Source organism: Chelonoidis abingdonii, chromosome 8, assembly GCF_003597395.2.
Source record: "Chelonoidis abingdonii isolate Lonesome George chromosome 8, CheloAbing_2.0, whole genome shotgun sequence".
Classification (NCBI taxonomy): Eukaryota; Metazoa; Chordata; order Testudines; family Testudinidae; genus Chelonoidis; species Chelonoidis abingdonii.
Window position 1 is genome coordinate 82,308,636 of NC_133776.1, and position 22,659 is coordinate 82,331,294.

Sequence of the window (22,659 nt, forward strand, 5' to 3'; positions counted from 1 at the left end):
TTCTCCCATTCCTAGCATGTGTGGGTCCCATCAATGAGCTCCCCACACTATTTCTATCATGGCGTGAGAACTAAGTAGGCTACAAATGACAGAACAAAATCATGTTAATATCCCTTTGTTCCTGGCACAGCTCAATATACATAGAATCCTTGTATATAGAATAGTTGCTGTTTATGAGAAGAATGTCGGGGGGAACCCCCACACCTTTCTTAAACAGTATAACTTCCTCTGTTCATGACTGTGTTTCTCAGACCTGGGTCATAGAGAAGCCACCATGGTTTTGTTCCTCATTAGCATGTATGATTCTTTTCCTGGGAGGCTGCAGCAGAGTTTGATTGCTCTTAATTTCCACTTTGTAGCTAACAGCACATAATGACAGAAGGGGGCAGGCTTCTTTCAGTAGTATACAATTGGCTGCAGAAGCTGTGTAACTGTACTGATTGCCAATAACAAACAAAATAGTCAAATGAGTACATGATGTGCAGAAAGGGTGGTGCTGAGTCCTCTATATGCCTCAGGACACCTTTCTGTAGCTGTGTGTGTTTCCTCACCACAGAAAGAGCAGATCTGCAGCCGCCAAACTGTGTATTGCTTTCAGCCTTCCTGTGGCTGTGAAACCACAGAAACAGAGAATGAAAACTCACAAGTTCAACTGTAATCCAGGGCTAGGGCTCAGTCCTACAAGGTGCTGAGTTCTATGGCCCTGAACCAGCAAAGAGTTTATAAGGACATCCTTAACTTTGTGTGCATGAGTAATCCCATTGGTTTATGGGATTTCAACTGATTCCATGGAGCTAGTCATATGGCTAAAGATAAGCATATCCTTCAGGGCTTTGTTGGACTCCTCTGCAAGCAAGACTGATGCAAAGAATTCATTTAGTTTCTTCACAATGGACTTGTCTTTCTTGAGAGCTCCTTTTGCATCTGAGTTGTCCAGTGACACCACACGCTGGCAGGCTTCCTGCTTCTGAGATACTTAAAAAACCATTGCTGTTAATTTTTGTGTCTTCTGGTAGTTGCTCTTCAAATTCCTTGTAGGCCTGCCTTATTATATTTGACTTGCCAGAGTTTATGCTCCTTTCTATTTTCCTCACCAGGATTTGACTTCCAATTTTTAGAGCATCTCTTTGTCTCTAACCGCCTCTTTTATACTCTTGTTCAACCATGGTGCCCTTCTTTCGGTCCTCTTACTGTTTATTTTTGATTTTTTAAATATGGGGTATACATTTAATTTGGATGCTATTATGGTGTTTTTAGAAAGTCACCATGAAGCTTGAAGGCATTTCACTTCTATGGCTGTTCCTTTTAATTTCCATTTAACTAGCCTCCTCATTTTTGTATAGTTCCCTTTTTTTAAATGAAATGCTAATGTGGTGGGTTTCTTTGGTATTTCCTCCCCATAAGGATGTTCTATTTAATTTATATAATGGTTGCTATTACTGAGCAAAAAGCGACGAAGTGTCCTGTGGCACCTCGTAGACTAACAGAAGTATTGGAGCATAAGCTTTCATGGGTGAATGCCCACTTTGTCAGATGCATGTCACATGGAAGCTTTTGCTCCAATACTTCTGTTAGTCTATAAGGTGTCACAGGACTCTTCGTCGTTTTTTTACAGATCCAGACTAACACAGCTACCCTTCTGATACTATTACTGAGCAGTTCAGGTATATTGACCTCTTGGACCAGATTTAGGGTGACCAGTCAGCAAATGTGAAACATAGGTACAGGGGGTGAGGGGTAATAGGAGCCTGTATAAGAAAAAGACCCCAAAATCGGGACTGTCCCTATAAAATCGGGACATCTGGTCACCCTAACCAGATCCTTTGCGTCAATTAGGATTAAATCAGGAATTGCCTTTTCCCTTGGGGGTTCCAAGACAAGTTGCTCCAAGAAGCAGTCAGTAATGGTGTCTAGAAATTTCATCTCAATTATTGTTCAGTTTTCTATTTTTGTTGCCTCTCTATTCTCCCTGCGTATTTCATAATCACTATCACCATCCCAGCCTGGTCAGGTGCCTGGTAGTATATTTCTACTCTTATAATCATGCTAATAGATTTTACAGTAAATGTTCAGCTCTTAATGAAATAAGCTGTTACGGGAACTGTTCAAGGGCATACAAGAGCTATGAAAAGGGGGGAAAAAAAGAATATGTACAAAAAATACCTTGAGTAATTTTTAAAACATAAATTCACTCCATTGTATATTCTCGTCGGTTGCTCTGGAAATGAGATCTCATACAGAGACCTCTTTCCAACAGGACTGAGAAAAGGAATAGCGCTAAGGATACAAATTACAGAAGTAATGCCTAGCCTTCCTGTTGGACTGTGTGTTTTTAATAGAGATCTCTGAGGCAGGAGAGTTACTATATCGAGATTCTTGTCCTACTGGAGTCCTCACTTTCCCATACTGGTGGTGATGTACTGCCTTAGGCAGGTATTTTCTCTAGATGGCTCTTTCTTCCCTATAGAGTTGTTGATCTAGGACTGACCCTGTAGCTATTGAAAGCACTTTCTTTATGTTTGTACAGAAGAAGACTTGGCTTTTGGCTAAGGCTCAAGATTGGATGTGAGTTCGGGATTCTGTTGCCAACTTGGCTGCTGACTCACGATGGGACTGATCCAAATCCCCTTGAAACCAACAGAGTGGGCTTTAATCAACTCCTCTGTGGCCTTTGGAAGGTTACTGTACCTCTCTGTGCCGACTCAGATTCCTCATCTGCAAAACAGGCATGTAAATACGTCTCTACCTCTGAAAGGATTAGTGTGTGGAAGGCCATGAGCTCCTTAAAGGGAAGACAATACACGTGGGTGAAGAATTACTGCTTTGTATTACTTTTACCTCTTTATGCTCACCTGGCTTAGTCTTTTATTTCAGCTGCCCTCTTCTTTTTACTTTCTCTCTCCCTTTCTCAGGTGAACTTCACTGACTAGGTCAGAAAATGAAGTGGATTTGCTTGTACGTAAAAAGCAAAACAAACCAACCATCACCTCAGTTCTGTGTAGAAAGATTCACCCACTGAACTTTGAGAACTGTTGTCTTTTATACACCTAATAGCCTAAGAAAGACATTGTTCCTCTTGGACCATCTCCACACTATCAACCCCACACATATCTGGGTTTATGGCTTTCCCTTTTTTTGTTTGTTTTTAGTACAAATCAAATCTTGAGCCCTGAAGCAGGTGACACTGATTTGGTGATAGAGAGTAATGATGATCATTTACATTTACATAGCATCTATCTACCTGACAGACTCTACAGTGCTTTTTGGGCTGTAATGAAAGGCTTATACACCTGCCAGGTGTGGCCACTCAGATCCTGATGCTCTACACCAGGGTTGGCCAACCTGTGGCTCCGGAGCCCCATGCAGCTCTTCAGAGGTTAATATGCAGCTCCTTGAATAGTGCTGACTCCATGGCTGGAGCTATAGATGCTAACTTTCCAATGTGCTGTGAGGTGCTAACTGTTCAACCCCCTGCTCTGCCATAGGCCCTGCCCCCACTCCACCCCTTTCCCCAAGGGCTCTGCCCCTTCCCCCGAGCCTGCCATGCCCTTGCTCCACCCCACTCCCCACCAGAGCCTACTGCACAGTGCAAAACTGCTGATTGCGATGGGCAGGAGGCATGGGGAGTGAGGGGGAGGTGCTGATTAACAGGGCTGCTGCGGGGCAGGAGGTGCTGGGGGCTGGAGGGGGATAGTGGATGGGGGGCTGCTAACATATTAGTGTGGCTCTTTGGCAATGTTCATTGGTAAATTCTGGCTCCTTCTCAGGCTCAGGCTGTGCACCCTTGCTCTACACAATAAGGTTAGGATGCTAAAGGAAAACTAAGAGCCACAGTCTTAACCCCCTCCAGCCCAAACAGGACATGGTTCTGCCCTACTAGGGAAGCAGAGGGTTCTCCTTGCACAGGAGAATCCCAGGGTGGTGGAAAGCCAGCATTGCCAGCTCTGTGCCACCCATGAAAGGACCCCCCTACCCTCTCACAACTATCCAATACCATCTACTATGAAGAACTCAAAGAAGACTCCACACTACAATTTACCCAGGAATATAAGGATATCATCAAATCCTTCCCCAAATGCCGAGAGAAACTCTAAACCTCATCCCCCATAAACCCAGCCACAGCGCTCTTACTGAAGGAATTTTGGGACTCATAGAAACTATCCTCAAGCCAGTCACCACACAAAGGCCCAGTTTCCTCTAGAACACAAAATTCTTCTTCCACAAACTCTGCAACATTGACAAACCTCCCTTAGAACACCAGCCTTGCCACCATGGATGTCACTTCCCTGTACATCTTTCACAGTGATGACATAGTTACCTGCCTCAAATATTTACAAGAGAACGGACAACCCTCAGGTATCCACCCTAAGCACATTGCCAACCTCATCTATTTCATCCTTACCCATAATAATTTTACATTCAACAACAAATATTTTGCCCAAACCATGGGAACAACCATGAGTACTAGGATGGCTCCCCAATATCCTAACCTCTTCATGGGTTACCTTGAAAAAGAATTTCTTCACAAATGCACCACAAAACCAATGATCTACCTGAGATACATGGGGATATTTTCATCCTTTGGAGAGCCAATATAAACTTCCTCAGATTTCCACCACAACTTTAACAACCACCACCCATCCAATAATCTCTCTCTGGAACACTTCCATACCGGCATTGACTTCCTGGACACCATGATCAGCTTCAACAAAGGAACTGCACAGACAACTATATACAAGAAAACCACAGAGCACCACACCTATCTTCATAGATCCAGTAACCACCCCAAACACACCAAAAAATCTGTTATCTACAGCCAGGCATTCAGATAGTACAGAATATGCTCTGAGGAGAAAGTCCGGGATATACACCTTAACGCACTTAAAACTGCCTTCACCAAACAAGGACACTCCCCCAGAGAAGTAGATCACATCAAAGAATGGGCTACCCACATACCCCAAGATAACCTGCTTCAATTATAGAAATAAAACACCCCTCCCACTGCACACCCCTAGGTGTCACCTACCAGCCTATACTGGAGCTCATACAGTATATCACCAAACAACTACATGGGGATCCCATCCTGAAAGAATCTTTTCTGAAACCCCATTCTGGCCTTCAAACAACCCCCCAACCTCACAAAGCTCATCAGAAGCAAACTCCCCACAGACCAGGACACATCAACTCAAAGCAGCACCGCGCCCTGCAGAACAACAGATGCAAAACCTGCAGACATATCTCCACTGCTACAATGATCGACACCCCCTACAACAAATCTTTCAAGATCCATGGATCCTACAAATGCCTATCACAACACATAATGTACCTCATCCAGTGCACTAAAACCTCCACTGACAACTAGGGGGATGAAACTAGACCATCACTACACTCTCGAATGAACTCACACAGAAATGCTAAAACACAAAAACCACCATATCTGTGAGTAAACACTTCACAAAGCAATCACTCTGTATCTGACCTCCCAGCCTTCCATTCTCAAAGGAAACCTGCATGACACTCTCAAAAGCTGAGCCTAGGAGCTTAAATTCATAACTTTGGTAGACACTAAAAATAATGGTGTTAATGAAGACACTGGATTTGTTGCTTATTACAATAATCTGGAGCCCACTATAACCTCTCTTTTTTGTTCTACGACCACAAAGGTATTAATGGGCTACTTCACCTTGAATGGTCTCTCAGAATATGTGCTAACTACTTATGCTAAACTATGTATTTGATCTTGTATTTAGCTGTAACACTCCTAGGACCTTTCCCAGAGGGAAGAAGAGCTCTGTGTGGCTTAAAAGCTTCTCTCTCACCAACAGAAGTTGGTCCAATAAAAGATATTACATTAGGCTGTCTACACTACCACTTGCGTTGGTATAACTTATGTCACTCGGGGTGTGAATAAGCCACCCCCTAAGTGACATAAGTTACACCACCCTAAGTGTCAGTGTGCACAGCACTATGTCAGCACCAGTCATTGAGGATGGATTAATTATGTCAACGGGAGAGCTCTCTAGTGTGGCGATAGCCTCCCCACCCTTATCTCTCTGTTACCCTGGGACCACCATGGCTACAACAACATTGCACACACAGGGGGTTATGCCAGTGGGCACAAGTTACGGCCCCCTCAGCACTGAGAGGACAATAAGGTGGTAGAAAGCCAAACCTCCTATACTTCCTCCTCCAGAGCACTGACTGCTGCTCAGCCTCACCTAAGGATCTAGCCCTGAAACTCAAATAAAATAAATCAAAGATCCCATTTTTCAGCCATAGGCACAGAAGTTAGAGTATCCAATTCCTCATTTGGGCCCTCTGAGCAACAATTAGGGGACTAGAACAGGGATTTGAATGTACAATTCATCCTATCAAAATGCCAGAATTTGAAAATTAGATCAACAAAAAATTTGCAGAGGCTACATTTAATGAGCCAGGCTGGAATTTTGTTAGGAATTTGGAGCTAACATGCACACCCAGTGTAAAGGTTATCTTCTTTAACCTCTGGTGGGCAAGACCTTGATTTTATGACTCATCCAAGAGCTGACAAAATTCAACAGTGCTTCCGCTAGTGTTCATCTGCCTGTTAAAATGGTAATGCTCCAAGAGATTTTTCGCAAGTTTGAAACATGTTTCTTCAGTGGCTATAATAATAATAGCCCATCGGAAACCTGAGTGAAATTATCTGTTGCCTTGGTTACCAGCTACTTTCCCCCCTCCATCATACGTGAATACATATTTGTTCTTGTAGTTTTATTCATGAATGTAGTCTCCTCTCTCTTCCTCCTCTCACATTAAGACTTCAGACAAAGCTGAGGACAAAGCTGAATATCTTCACTTCAGAAAGTGAGATCACTGAGCTGCTTAATGGTTGGATCTGTCCCAAGCCATTTGAGATCACAATAATAAGCTCAGATTTTCACAGTCAGCTTGATCTTTTGACTTTTTCTCCACGGAGAGCAGAGAAAAGAAATGTTCTAAACTCAGCTCTGAAAAGTTTGCTTTGGGCTTTATTTCACAGCTCACAGATCTGTCTGGGCCCCATCAGGGAAAGGGAAATCTAACAATTCATGTGAAAAACCTATGATAATAAACTAAGGGTTTGCAGGAAGTTTACATGGGTCACATTTCGCTAATAGCTTTGGAGTGGGGAGCCATTTTAGTTTTATTTGCTTATTGTACTTTTGATTTATACACTCAATTAAAAATGTGCCAGTACCCTAAGCATGTCTGACAGCAAATAAAAATAAACCATATGACTAGCATATAGTTTATAGCCTATCTTTATCATCGGAAAATCATAAATTGTAGTGCTCGAGAGGTCTTCTAATGCAGTGCCCTGCACTCATAGCAGGACTAAGTATAATCTAGACCATTCCTGACAGATATTTGTCTAATCTGTTCCTAAAAACCTTCAATGACAGAGATTCCACAGCCTCTTTAGGCAATTTATTCTAGTGCTTAACCACCCTGAGTTTTCCCAATGTCCAAAATAATGGTTGTAGGTGCAAGACTTGGGGCAAATTTGAAATCACACACAAAACATCTATTTTTGTGTAAAGTATTCCTTTATCCAGACTACTGTGTACATACCACAACTGTAATAGAAATTAACAAACATTCCAGGTAGTGGAGCATTATTTTTACAGGCAAAAATCCTTTTTGTCTTGGAGCGGGAAAATAAAACCCCTACTCAGTTCAGCATTTTGCTGTAGATTCCTTGACTGTAGTACAAACTATCAGATGAGTGCAAACAAATTCCCGTTGTATGCACCAGATCTGTCATGTTTGATTCAAAGCTGAGGCGCTCTCAGAGACCTATTGGTGACAGGTTTAATTGCAGCCGCTAAAGGCGGCATTGGAGAGCAAATTTAAAAAACGTCATGGGAGATCAAACATCTTTCAAAGAAATGAATAATGTCAAGATAACCACAAATAAGGTACAAAATGGAATGGGCCAAATCCATCCCAGGTGTCACGCCATTTTTTTTTTTTCAGTGGAGTCACCAGGAATTGGTTCTCCAGGTTGTTCCTTCTGGTTTCTGGATGAGTTGTACATGCATCTTTATTTTATCATGCATACTTTTCAGGGGCTGGTAGTACGTAAGGCTTTGGTCTAACGTTATACCAAGATATCTAAGGGTGGGATTGTCATGTAGCCTGGAGTGGCTCATGACCGTGAGTGCCTACATCAGGGCAGACTGTCAAACTAGTGGTATGTTCTATAATTAGATTTCACCAACCCAGTAACAAATGTGAATACCTGGCTCACTATGACAGTCTTACCATAAAGTCACAGACAGTTCCCTTGGGCTCTCCAATCTATCTTGCCCCTCAGGCAAGCTGGACTTAGTGATAAATGGTCACTTACACCCCCAAAAAAATAAAAAATAAAAAAAATCACATCATATTCAGGTTGCTTCTAGTCCTAAGAGACCAGTGATACCCCAGATCAGTTGGTACCCTAGCTCTTACACCAAAGACAAAGCCTGTAGCCAATTCTGTAATAAACTATTTACAGGTTTATTAACTAGGATAAAAGATGAGAGTTATTTACAGGTTAAAGCAAGCAAACATATGCCCACAAATGAGTTACTATCTAAATCCTCAGAGTGACAGAGTGGTAGTGATTTGCAAAGTGTTTATCAGGGCAAACCGAGGCTGAGTTGGGGATCTCTGCTTTAGTTTAGTGTGTCTGGCCCTGTGAAAGTTCAAACAGCAAAGAGAGGAAACATTCTCTTTTTTATCTGTTACATTTAATCTGCCAGTCTATGTGACCAGCTCCCTTGCACTTAGCATTTCCAAGGTGAAATAGGGCCATTCACCGATTCTTTATGTCGCAATGTTCCTTAATGGCCCATTTAATCTTGATCGGTTACCTGAATGGGGGGCGGGGGAGATGATTCATATGCCCGGGTTCATAAGTTCAGAGCAAACATTTTCAAAGTTATAAAGCAAAACTTACACATTTCTGTATAGCATGGAATACAGACATTACAAGATTAATGCCTGCAGCAATTTACTGGCATTTCATAGAGTCCAAACACTAAATACATTCTTATAAGACTAATACCTACTTTGAACAAAACTAACATACAGGTGAGCTGGTTTGGTATCTAGTTATGAGTTTGTCAGTTCTTAGCTAATGCCTATTGGCTTGGCCAGAGCTGGCACTTGGTTTATCAGCGTCACAGGGATCAAGTCTTATCTGATGGCCACAGAGGTTCACATGCAGTTCTGCCTTAACCTTTCAATTAAAGTGCTAACACAAAACACTTGGTGTTGCATATTCCAAATATTCTTCCAGGGTTTTAAGGTTCTTGGTTAGGATTTGTTCTATGATAGGTAAAATCAGAGCCTGGGTAGTCAGAGCAATGTCATCAGCATAGACAATTTTCCATAATGATGTTCAGGGAAAGCTCTATGGACACACAGTTCCCCTGCATGACTTGCCAACTCTTACCTTAACACTGCCATGTGGACCATTACAGGCACAGTAAAATAATGCATTACTGTGGCTTCCATACTTGTGCATATCCACCCACCCGAAATTCACTGTGATTGTGACACTCCTTCAGGAAACCATTGTATTTGAGGGAACAAACACACGAAGACCTAAATAACATACTAAGATTTTTGCTCAAATGCAGAAAACCTTGTTGGCTTGCAGTGTAAGAGCATGAAGGCTCGGAGTATTCCCCTGAAGATCAGTGGTGAGCAAGGCGAAAGGATACCAATGTGCTGAACAAACACCTCATCAAGGACCCAAATTGAAAACCCAGTGACTTTTCTGTCCAGAAGAAACTATGATCCACCTTGAATCGCATCTGCACATCACAAGGCAGGTGTGCCTACATGGCCAGTAAAAGGGGACTGAGACACAATCCTATTTATGACAGCAGAAACAAACTTCGAACTGTGGAATACCCCATCAGCCAATGCCCCAAATGATCATATCCTGGTGGTGTTTCTGCGATCGACTCCATGTCACCTGAACCAGTTAATTGGATGGCCAGCCTACACTTGGACATCTAACATTGCTGCTTTTAAGCCATATGCACTAAGAATGAGCCCCAGTGTCAGGTGTAAGGCCCTGCAGCTGTGTCTGCTCAGGCTCCTAAGAGCGTAACAAGTCAGCTAAGCTGCCTGATGGACTGCCCTGCCCGATTGGCTGAGGAAGCTAGCAGGCTGCTTCTTATGCTGAGCAGTAGCTCAGTGACTACACAATGCGCATGCTCATGGATTCTCTGCCTCTCTCTGCTCACCTCACTCCAAGCCCTGCTCCTGCCTTGCCCCTCACTACTCCAGCATAGACCCTGCCCTGAACCCAGCTTTGTTCCAGTCCTGTCCCAGCCTTGCTCCTGCCCTGGAACCAGCTCCGCTCCTGCCTTCTGAGACTTCCAGTAATCCAGTTCTCCCCCTTGGTTCTGATTCCTGGTTCTGATTCCCGGCTCCAACTCTGTCTCGACCGTTGGCTCTGGCATTCAAACTCAGATTATACTCTGATCACTAGGCCTGACTGCTTATGACCACTAGGAAAGAGTTTGGCTTCTTGACTTTATGAATGGCCCAGATTACAAATTGGAGGGAGCATTCTTCAAATGGAGTCCAAGTAAATTCTACCTACCCTATCATCACTCAGAGCTTATATAAGGCTCAGTGGCATAAGTAAGCTAGGGACCTTGTTAAAATCCAGTCACACAAATGAAGGGGATCTGGAATGATTTCCCTGCCTCTCTTGTAGTCATTCCCTCTTTCACACTGCACAGATGACAGACACAGCCCAGGGAGAGCAGATCCTGTGCTGGGAGCAGAGCTGCAGCCTCAGAGCCAGACACACAGCCCAGGGAGAGCAGATCCTGTGCTGGGAGCAGAGCTGCAAACACAGAGCCAGGTGTGGTGAGCAACTGGGGCCAGCCAAGGGGAACCTTGGGCAGAGGGCCAAGAGAAGAAAGACACCCCCAGTCAAGGGTCCTTGCAGGCCAGACTGGGAGGGGGATCTTAACCCGACAGGGCAAAGCCCAGAGGTGTGTGGCTACCACCATTCATAGATTCTAGGACTGGAAGGGACCTCAAGAGGTCATAGAGTCCAGTCCCCTGCCCTCATGGCAGGACCAAATACTGTCTAGACCATCCCTGATAGATATTTATCTAATCTATTCTTAAATATCTCCAGAGATGGAGCATCCACAGAACCTCCCTAGGCAAATTTATTCTAGGGTTTAACCACCCATGACAGGAACTTTTTCCTAATGTCCACTTAAACCACCCTTGCTGCAGTTATAACCCATTGCTTTTGTTCTATCCTTAGAGGCTAAGGTGAACAGTTTTCTCCCTACCTCCTGATGACACCCTTTAGATACCTGAAAACTGCTATCATGTTCCTCTCAGTCTTCTCTTTTCCAAACTAAACAAACCCAATTCTTTCAGCCTTCCTTCATAGGTCAGTTCTAAGGACCCTTTAATCATTTTGCAAGATGCCACCGCAGCATCCTCAGCACTGCCAGGCCTCAGAAGGAGACCTGGGACTGCAAGGAACAGACTGCAGAAGGCCTTCATGTCCTGAGAAACTGGTTGTACATGTTCCCTGCCACCAGAGCAGGGTGAGTGTTTTCCTTTAACCTTTCCCATTTTTCCTTAATTATTTTCTTTAAATTAAGTGTTAAGTAAACAACTTATATTTGCTTTTAATTGTATGAAATGGTCAGTGGGCAGAGAGTGCCCAGTGCAGAGAGAGTACCCTGGAGTGGGACACCCTAGCCCCCGTCCCCCTGTACCACAGCAGGGATTGGGGTCGAGCGCCCCAGGAATCCTGGGCCCAACCTTGTTGGGATTATGAGGACTCTGCCAGACAGGAAAGTGGAGGGAAGGTCTTCGAGGGCGGGAGATCTCTGGGTAAAGGGTGGGAGTTGTCGTAGCTTCCTACTCAGATTGAACCTTAGCGTTCATAAACTGAGAAGCTAGCATGAAACGCCCCAAGCTTATTACCAGCTTGGATCTGAATACCGCTGCCACCAGTCAGGATTCTGAGTACCTGATAAACTCCTGGTCTCCCAAATACTTCTCTGGGGGACCCCAAGACTCAGAAACCCTGAGTCTCACACCAAGGGAAAACCCCTCCCCTTGTCTCCTCTTTTCTCACCCCCAGCTCTCCCTCCTGGGTTATCCTGGGCGATACTGTACTTAAACTCCTTGATGCAAAACAGAGAGGGCAATTTACCTTCCCCCTCCTTCCTCCCCTGAGGCTATGCATTCAAACCTAGTCAAGCTAACACAAAGAGATTTTCCCCCTCCTTCATTCCTTAGCTAACCAGAGAAAACCTCAAACAAGGTTTAAAAGAAGCTTTATATAAAAAGAAGAAAAAGACATAACATATCTTCTGGTATCAAGGTGACAATTATTACGAAGTCATTTGCTTAAAAGAAAAAAATAGAATAAACAGCCTTATTCAAAAAGAGATCCAATTTAAACATTCCAGCACTCCACACATGTAAATCAAAATACAATATTAACCTATTGCTTTTCCTTTTGTACTCACAACTTGGGAACAGAAGGGTAAGAAAAGAAGCTTGGAGATAGGAAAAAAAAAAGCTCTTCCCTGCATAGCCGAGAGAAACAAATAAGCAGAAACAAAAGACAAAACCCCAGAAGTTCCCTCCCTCACTTTGAAAAATCCGGTTTCCTGATTGGTCCTCTGGTCAGGTGTTTTGTTCCCTTTGTTAACCCTTTACAGGTGAAAGAAACATTAACCCTTAGCTATCTGTTTATGACAGGAGTGAGGACTCAGATCCTTTCGCTAGCCTGCTTCATTGGGGTAGTACAGAAGCCAGGAAAGTTCCCCACAATAGCGGGACCATTTCCCCCATTAAGCTATCAGTGTGCTGTTTTTCAGGAAGAAAGGATAAACATTCAGGCAAAGTGCAGCTTCATCTATGGTAGGTTATTTTTTCCAAAGGTGCTGTTTCCTTTCTTTGTTCCTTCCTGGTGTGGTAATAAGACATTTAATTTAAATTGGAAAGGATTCCACCACCCTTTTCTCTCTTTTTGTGAGCTCACAGTCAATGTTTAATGCAGTGATCATACCTAACTAAGGAAACTTTTGCATATCCCATGCATGGTACACTTACCCTGGCATAGTATTTCACACTGCTGCTACTATACGCTTCCAACTTAAAATGTGTGGAAGTAGGACTGAGCAATAAGCCAGGGGATCAACACTTTCCCATCACTTTTGCGTTGTGTGACGTTTACACCTCAGTTTCAATTTAAGTTTTCCTCTGAGCAAAGCTGGTAGGTCTTGTTTGGTTTTAAGTAAAAAAACAACAACACAACACAAAACAAAACCCTCCTGCTGAGTTCTCCTGATTTGGAGTGCAACCATATATCCATCTGACATTAGAAATCCTGACTCATGTAACTTGAGATCCAGGAGAGCTTTATGTCAAAGAAAACAAAGCCAACATCATTTGTGCTTCACTAAATATACAGCTGATATTTGAACCCTAAAGTGGGAACCCCATGGGCACATATAGGATAGGATTTTCTAAAGCTTTAGGGAAAGAGGTGTTACCCTTAATCTTAATGGGAGCAGAACGAAGGCTAATGCTGCATGTGTTTGAAAATCCCACCTATAATGTGTAAACATCCAGCCTTACTGCATCAGAATGGGTTTCCAGGAGGATTCACTGCCCCCCAGAGCAATAGCACAATTGGTACACAGAGAATAGTTATCAATGGTTTGCTGTCAGACTGAGGGATGTATCTAGCAGGATTCTGCAGTGGCCTGTCCTGGCTCTGGTACTAATCAATATTTTCATTATTGACTTGACTAATGGAGTGGAGAGCATGCTTATAAAATTTGCACACACAACACCAAGCTGGAAGGGGTTGCTAGAAATTTGGTGGACAGGATTAGAATTCAAGATGCCCTTGACAAACTGGAGAATTGGTCTGAAATCAACAAGATAAAATTCCATAAAGAAGTGCAAAGTACTACAGCAAGGAAGAAAAAAATTAAATGCACAACTACAAAAAGGGGAATAACTGGGTGGGTGGTAGTACTGCTGAAAAAGAGCTAGGGGTTATTGTGGATCACACACTGAATATGCGTAAACGCTATGATGCAGCTGTGAAAAAGGCTAATAACATTCTGAGGTGTATTAGCAGAAGTATTGTATGTAAGACGTGGGAGGCAATTGTCCCACTCTACTTAGTATCGGTGAGGCCTCAGCTGGAGCAGTGTGTCCAATCCTGGGCACCACACTTTAGAAAAGATGAGGACAAATTGGAGAGCGTCCAGAGAAGAGCAACAAAAATGGTGACAGGTTTAGAAAAACCTGGCTTTTGAGGAAAGGTTAAAAAACAAAACAAAAAAACCCCAACCTTTTAGTCTTGAGAAAAGAAGACTGAGGGGAGGACCCAATAACTGTCTTCAAATATGTTAAGGGCCATAAAAAGGAGGGTGATCGATTGTTCTTCACACCCACTGAAGGTAGAACAAGAAGCAATGGGCTTAATCTGCAGCAAGGAAGATATAAATTAGATATTAGGGAAAACTTTCTAATTTCCAGTGAAGGTTGCAAACTCTCCATCACTGGAAGTTTTTAATAACAGGTCAGACAAATACCTGTCAGAGGCAGTCTAGATCCTGGCTCAGAGCAGAGGGCTGCACTAGATGACCTCTCAGGGTCCTTTCAACCCCTACATTTCTCTGATTCTAGGGAAATGCTGCATAATCTCTTTATTAGTTAGATAAATAACGCACTCAACAACACACAGAAAAGACAGATATTTCCTTTTCCTATATAAAAACCATTGCCACATGCTGGGATTAGAGAGCAGTTTCTCTCTTTCCAAGAACTCTAGTGAATTAGTTTTAATCAGAGTGCAGTTAAAGTGGACAGATACAGACTAGGTCACTTACTCTGAGAATTGGTAAGTAAGGTTTTATTCAGACCAGAGCATGAGATGTCATTTCCACTGTAGCTGAATTCTGATTGAAATTAGTCTTGTTTTTAAAAATGCTGAGACTGAAATTAATTGAGAATAATTAACCATCAGGCTGAAATGTTAAAAAAAAAAAAAAAGGGAGGGGGGGAGATATCCAGCATGTAAAATTTTTGCCCAAATGATTAATGTCTGGTAAACTGAAGTTATTAGTAACTAAAAACAGGGTCATATAATGGGAATTGTCCAGCAACCTTAATAATAGGTGCCACTATAATAATCTATTTCCTGTCAAGAACGGAATGCTGGGAAAGCTTTTCCTACAGGGCCGGATTAACTTTTTGTGGGCCCGGCGCCGAACACATTTGTGGACCCCCCTGGGGATTGAAGGGACCATGGGCAAGAGCACAGTGAGCAGGGAGGATTTGATTTAAATCACTAGTCAGGAAGACTCGATTTAATCATGGTTTTCTACATAAAAGTGCACTCTTGTTGGTTGTTATAACCTTAATACGTATTCTTCACGACTCAGAGATAGATGTATGTTTCATTTTTAGAAGGTACACCTATACATTTTTAAACAGTGATTTATTCTGGAAACTTTTCAGATGAGTTTTACAGCTATATCAGAAAATGAATGATTGTTTGATTATTTCATTTACCAAAGATAATTGATGCAGATATTTATGAAGTCATTGAGAGGTGAACTATCTCCAATTCAACAGGTTAATCATTAATATTTGGAGGATTTTCTTGCCAGGCTGTATTAGGAGGAGAATATCAGCAGACAGACATTTTAAATTGTTTTATTTAACTAAAACAATAACGTTAAGTATTCTGGATTTTTTCTTCAACAGCAAACATATTTTTTTAAAAAAGCATATGTCCTTCACTTTTCACGTTTATCTCCAGACTTCTCCTTGTCCAGATCTATTTCGCCCGCAACAATCTTCTATTCATTGAACTTTTTGAAACTTTTCACTTTTAAAGAGAGGTAAGGGATTGACTCTGTGTACACAGATTTGCAGAGGGACAGTAGAGCTGAGGTCTGTTATTTCTCACCTCTATATATTATTTATTTAAAACATTTTTTGCTGTTAACAAGCATGTTATCTCTGGAGACACAAATCCAGTTTGAGAACTGCAAAAGTAAGAATCTCTGATGGTATCTTCTAGACTGAGCACTGAGTCCCATTGAGTAGATAGAATAATCTACATAGAAGCCCCTGGAACTGCAAAAAATTGAGTCCCTAATCCATGAACTATAGGAACTCATTTACAAAACTTTTCTTAAATATCACATGAATATATTGTCTCACACTATACAGTTAGAATTTATAATCCCTATTCCATGATGAGATATAATGTATCTTAATTAAAACTATCTTTAGATTGTTTTTCCTCAAAAATCCAATTTAAATTAAAAAAAATCTGATTTTTTTTTTTTTAGAAGTTATTGATTTGTATCCACCCTGACAGCGGGCCATTGGGGGAGGAGGAGAGGAAGAAGGATTGGTCCCCAGCTAGAGCGAGGCAGGGGCCAGGGGCAAGATGAGCACAGTGGGGCATAGGGGGAGGATTAGTCCCTGCTGACTGGAGCAAGCCAGGGCAAAAGCACAGTGGGATGGGAGCTAGGGTTGGTCCCTGAGCAAGGGAGAGACCGAGGGTAACCTGCAAGAGCAGCAGGGCGGGGAGTAAACAGGATCCCTCCTGCCCACATAGAGTGGGTACCTACCTTCTCCCTAGTTCTAGCCCATTCTCTTTGTCTCTCTCTCTGCACTGAGTTGAGGTGGAGGTGCACTGAGCACAGGGCTGGGGGTCCAGGGTCTGGAGAGGAGTTAGGGTACAGGATCAGGCTGGAGGTTGGGGTTCAGGGCCTGGCCAGGAGCTAGGGTGAGGGAGGAGGCTCATGGTTGGGGCAGGAGGTTGGGGTGTGGGGCACTTACCTGGGGTAGCTCCCATTTGGAGCTCAGGGTGGGGGTGAGGATGGAGGGGTGCATGAGTCAGGGCTGGAGTCATGGGGATGTGTGGGGATGCAGAAGTCAAAGACAGGGGGCTGGGGTGTGTGAGGGGGTGCAGGAGTCAGGGCAAGGGGTGTGGGGGGACTGGGTATGTGTGGGGAATGCAGGAGTCAGGATGGGGGCTGGGTGTGTGAGAGGGGGTGCAGGAGTCAGGGTATGGGGGCTGGGTATGGGGTGCAGGAATCAGGGCTGGGGTTGTGGGGGATGCAGGGGTCAGGGGAGGGGGCTGAGGTCATGAGGGAGTATGCCCCGGAGGGAGTATGCCCCTCTCCCTCCCCCACAGTCCTACCCCCACCTCTTCTTTGCCTCCTCTCCTGAGCAGTGAGCATACTGAGGCTCCGCTCCTCCCTCTCCCTCTCCTTTGCAAGGGTGATCAGCTGTTTGGCAGCAGGGGGGGGCAGGAATGTGGCACACTGGGGGAAGATGTGGGGAAGGGGGGAGCCTGGCTGCCAGTGGAGCCCTGCAGTGCCAATGACACCATGGAAAATCCGATACTGTTCCTACCTCTGAGATCTTCTTGTACTAGGGAATCCATAGAGACTAAGGCCTCCATTCAACAAAGCACTTACGCCCATGCTTAATTTTAAGCACTCTTTAATCCTATTGAACTCAGTAGGATTTAAATGCTTTTTAGTTGAAGCGTAAAGGACTGATCCAGTGCCCACTGACTTCAGTGAGCATTGGTTTGGCCTCTGATTTCCAGCCAAGGTGCTTGTTAACACAGAGAAGAAAATTTTCTAACCAGCAAATGTCTAGGGAACCTCTTCAGCCATTCAAATCATGGATATGTACTGAAGGAGTTTGAACAACAACGGTTGCTTTAAAAATGGAGCTGAATGAATAACCTGTGGCAGGTAATTACTTTGGTAGGTTTTGCCGTCTTTCTGTTTGTGAATTATTCATCAATTTACAATTATCTCAAATGTGTTCAAAATTAATTGCTGAATAATTTCTTGAATTCTTCTCAATCAGCTTTCCTGCCAATAAACTTGATTGTTTGAAAGGACAAATTTACAAGGTCTATTTGGGTAAATCCCAAGACTTATATGTGACAGGTTTGGTCACAGAGACTCCCTTGGGACTGTCACCTGATGTGCTGAAATTACCTCTGAGCCCGTTTTCCCTGCCAGCTTGGGATTCCAGAACCCTGCCTTGTTGAGCCAGACATGCTAGCCTGCTGCATCACAGACTCAGGGTCTGGTCCATGCCCCCAAAACTGCAGACTTAACTGAAAATGGTTCAGCAGGTTACCAGCACCCAGACACCTAGCTTCCAATGGGATCCAAACCCCAAATAAACCCTTTTTACTCTGTATAAAGCTTATACAGGGTAAATTCATAAAGTGTCTGCCCTCTATAACACTGAGAGAGAGAGATGCACAGCTGTTTGCTCCCCTGGGTATTAATCACTTACTCTGGGTTTATTAATAAACAAAGATGATTTTATAAAGTATAAAAAGTAGAATTTAAGTGGTTTTAAGTAATAATCAACAGAACAAAGTAAGTCACCAAGCAAAATAAAGCAAAACACACATGTCTAAGCCTAATACATTAAGCTTCTTTCCCAGACTAGATGCCTTCCTAGTCTGGGCTCAATCCTTTCCCCGGTACAGTCCTTGTTAGTTCAGGCAGACATTTCAGGTGGTAAGCAGGGGTTTTCTCATGACCTGCAGCTCCTTTTGTCCTGCTCCACCTCCTTTTATAGCTTTGGCACAAGGCAGGAATCTTTTGTTTCTGTTTGTCCCCATCCCCGCCTTATCAATGGAAAAGTACAAGGATTAAGATGGATTCCAGTATCATGTAACATGGTCACATGTCACTGTAAGACCCCTAGTCTCCAGTCTTCCTGGATTTGTCCACACAAACGCAGGAAGGTTTGCAGGTAAATAAACCATTTACAACCAATTGTCCTAGTCAATGTGAGCCATCACAATTCTAAACCACCATTAATGGCTCACACTTTGCATAATTACAATAGGACCTCAGAGTTATACTTCATATTTCTAGCTTCAGATACAAGAATGATACATGCAAACAAATAGGAGGAATACATTCAGTAGGTTATAACCTTTGTTATGATACCTTACAAAAGACTTTTTGCATAAAGCATATTCCAGTTATATCATATTCACACTCATAAACATATTTCCATAAAACATATGGAATGCAATGTCACACTATATAAAGAGGAGGTTACCGTTAGTCACTGAGCTTTGCCTCAAAACATAGATATATCACAGTCATGTGGTGCCATTTTTGATGCCATCTCTCATGAAAGCGATATCTTAGTATATGGCATTTTGCCATATTGGTTGCTGTTGTAGGCTGACATGGCAGCACCTGGAAGTTACAGTTCTTAGACTAGCAATATCATGCAGTTGGAAATATGGCAGTCAAGGGCATAGGCCCCTGAGCTGGGAGTGGGGGACACCCAGGCCATGGCCCAACCACTTTTAAGAAGGCATACAGAAAATAGGCTTGCCACCTGGAGGCCTGGCTGGTTTTTCTACTCCCTTACCAGTTGCCAGCCAAGAGATGTAATTTGACATTTTTTTGCTGTGAGCATATATGGCCCTGCATGTAGCAACCTTGCAACAAGCAGCTGCACACATCATAGCTGGAAGCACACCCCAGCTGGCAAGTGAGTCCCACTCTGTGTGCACAGTGTGGTGTATGTTGAGCCCTCACCTGACAGCTGTTGAAACAGCAGTGGCTCCTCTCAGTTCTGGGGACCAGCTGGGAAACAGCACAGACTTATCACTGGATGGTGAGGCTTGCCAGCAGGGAGGGATAAGAAGCTGGAGGGATGGTAGAGGGGCTTCTTCCGGGGCTGAGACTCCTGGAAGGAGGTGGATATAGGAGGAGCTTATGGAGCATGGGAACTGTGCAGCTGGTTTGTGGGGGAAGAAAGGGGTGCCTGAATAGGAAAAAGGAGGGTCAGGTAGCAGTGGGGGGCAAATGTATGGCCTCCCCCCACTTTTTAAGTGGCACTTTGCAGCTCCTGGTCCTGTGTTATCCCAGTGATTCAGCTATCCTGCAGCCCAGAAAGTCAGCAGCTGCATGCAGCCTGTGATGCCCAGCCCTCAACAATCAGAAAGGAGCAGGAAATCTGTGGGTTTGTGGGGATTTACTTCAATCCACAGCACATACCCTGTTCTCAGGTGGCTGCCAGAAAACAGGACACTTCTTTAGAGTCTAATTGTGTTTAAAGGCTGCAGGCAGCAAGAGATAATACATTGTTAAATTGGGTTGTCTGTTTGAAGGCACTTCTGCTGCCTAGGCTAGGTCACAACAGGAGCAAGAAAGGAACCATCAGTCCACGTTTGTTTTTCTTTAAAGTGAATGCAGAGCATGTGAAAGATGCTGGATTGACATCTCTGGTGTCATCTGTTTGTGCCTGTTCTGAGGATATTTACATTTAGACGGTTGTCTCTGTTTTGATGACATCTTGGTAGCCTTCCAATAATTCCCTATTGCCTTTTCCTTAGTACTATATTATGAAGCGGCTTTGATCCAGAGGAAGAAGAAAGCAGAGCGCTATAATCTTGGACTATAATTCAGACAACGCATGGATCTGCGAGATTTGTGACAAGCTGTGTTGCTCTCGAATTGGGTTTGTCAGCCATAAGCAGATGCACCAGGCACTTGGTTAGACCTCTTATGTGCGATCCAGTTTGGATCAACAATTGTCAGTCATCAATCAATTGTCATATTATGCTACTGTCCAGAGTCCCCAATTTAGGGAACAGGGCCCCATTTTGTTAGGTGCTGTTCAGACAGATAAGAAGACATGATTTCTACATTAGAGGGAACACAATATCAACAATCACCTCATTTTCCCTATGGCCTGCTATGAGGTCAAACTAGTATCCTGGTCTCTAGAGGGAAAGAGAACACAATAATAATAAAAAATCATACTGATCCACCCTGTTTTGTGTTCACACAGCTGCTCAGGGAAAGAGAAAACAGTGGAGCTGATAAATTAAGAAGGGAGTTAGTGATTATTGCTCAGAGAAAACCTAATTTGCCCATTCTGCTTACAGTCTCTTTTGCCTTAACTTCATCCTGAGTATGGCCAAAGCACATCATGTTTTTATTAGGGCTGTCGATTAATCACAGTTAACTCATATGATTAACTCAAAAAAATGTATTGCGATAAAAAAGGAGCAATTAGCTGAACAAGAAGTAGGACTGAGTGGACTTTTAGGCTCTAAAATTTTACATTGTTTTATTTTTGAATGTAGTTTTTTTTGTACATAATTCTACATTTGTAGGCTCAACTTTCACGATAAAGAGATTGCACTACAGTACTTCTATTAGGTGAATTGAAAAATACTATTTATTTTGTTTTTTTGCAGTGCAAATACTTCTAATCAAAAATAAAGTGAGCACTGTACACTTTGTATTCTGTGTTGTAACTGAAATTAATATATTTGACAATGTAGAAAACATCCAAAAATATTTAAATAAATGGTATTCTATTACTAACAGTGCAATTGACCCCGATTAATTTTTTTAATCGCTTGACAGCCCCAGTTTTTAATTTAGCCGCTGCTGCTTATAGCTGTCAGCACTGACCAGATTCTGAGTGGGGTGATTATGAGAACAAGGCCCTGGAAGATCTGAAGCTTTTTTCCCTATGACTGATAGTTCCAAGCAATGTGTGAAGGAGAACTGAATTGTCATGTTGTCTGAAGCAGCAGTTTCATGCCTCACTGAGTAGCAGTTTTTAGGCATTGCAAAACAGTCAACAGAATCATCCAACAGATTCAGGGAAGGCTAGTAGGAGCCAAAAGGCAAGTTTAGGCTGCCACCAGGCAGTCTAATACAATTCCATTCTTACAGCATGTTCTTCAAGCACAAAATATGTGTCACTGCAAGAGAGTAAGGCAAATAAAAAGGACTTCAGGGAAAGATTCAAGGGGAGGAAATTACTAGGTGGCTCAGAAGAAGGAGGATGGATACAAGATTGCATTTATTTTTTGGTAAAGATGAGTTTTAGTTGCAACATCGAGATCCAGATTGGGATTTTAAACACCCCAAAATTCCAGGAAGTTTGGATTTGAGTTTTGCTTTGGATCATCATGAAGACAGAGGCCATTTGCAAAACTTGGATAGATATTAGAGTAATGCAAAGCCACACAGTAATATCAAACAAACAGATCCATCTCCCAAATAACGTTCATGCTTACCATCATCCTTGACTCCAGGTCTGTGTGTATAATGGGGGAAAAGGGAGAATCAGCTTTCTAGACTTTTCAATGATAGGAGTTTATAGAGCTCCTAAAACAGAACAGAGGATTTACATGCCCCAGACGGTCTGATTAACTCCTCTGCTCCTCTGTAAACTATGGAATCTTGACTCAGGAACTCAGAGGTACATCTCACCAGAAAGACTGGTCTATTCAGAAGTGGTTATCACCATGGAATCATAGACTTTAGGGATGGAGGGTGTGACAAAGTTCCTCCTCTACCTTGGTGGGTCCTGCACTTATTGGGGGATTTGTTCACCTCAGTGATCTTCCCCTCTTGTGGAACCCACAGTCTGGGTCAGCTCCTCCTGTGTCCGATCAGGAGTTGGGAGGTTTGGGGGGAACCCGGGCCCACCCTCTACTCCGGGTTCCAGCCCAGGGCCCTGTGGATCACAGCTGCCTATAGTGCCTCCTGTAACAGCTGCATGACAGCTACAACT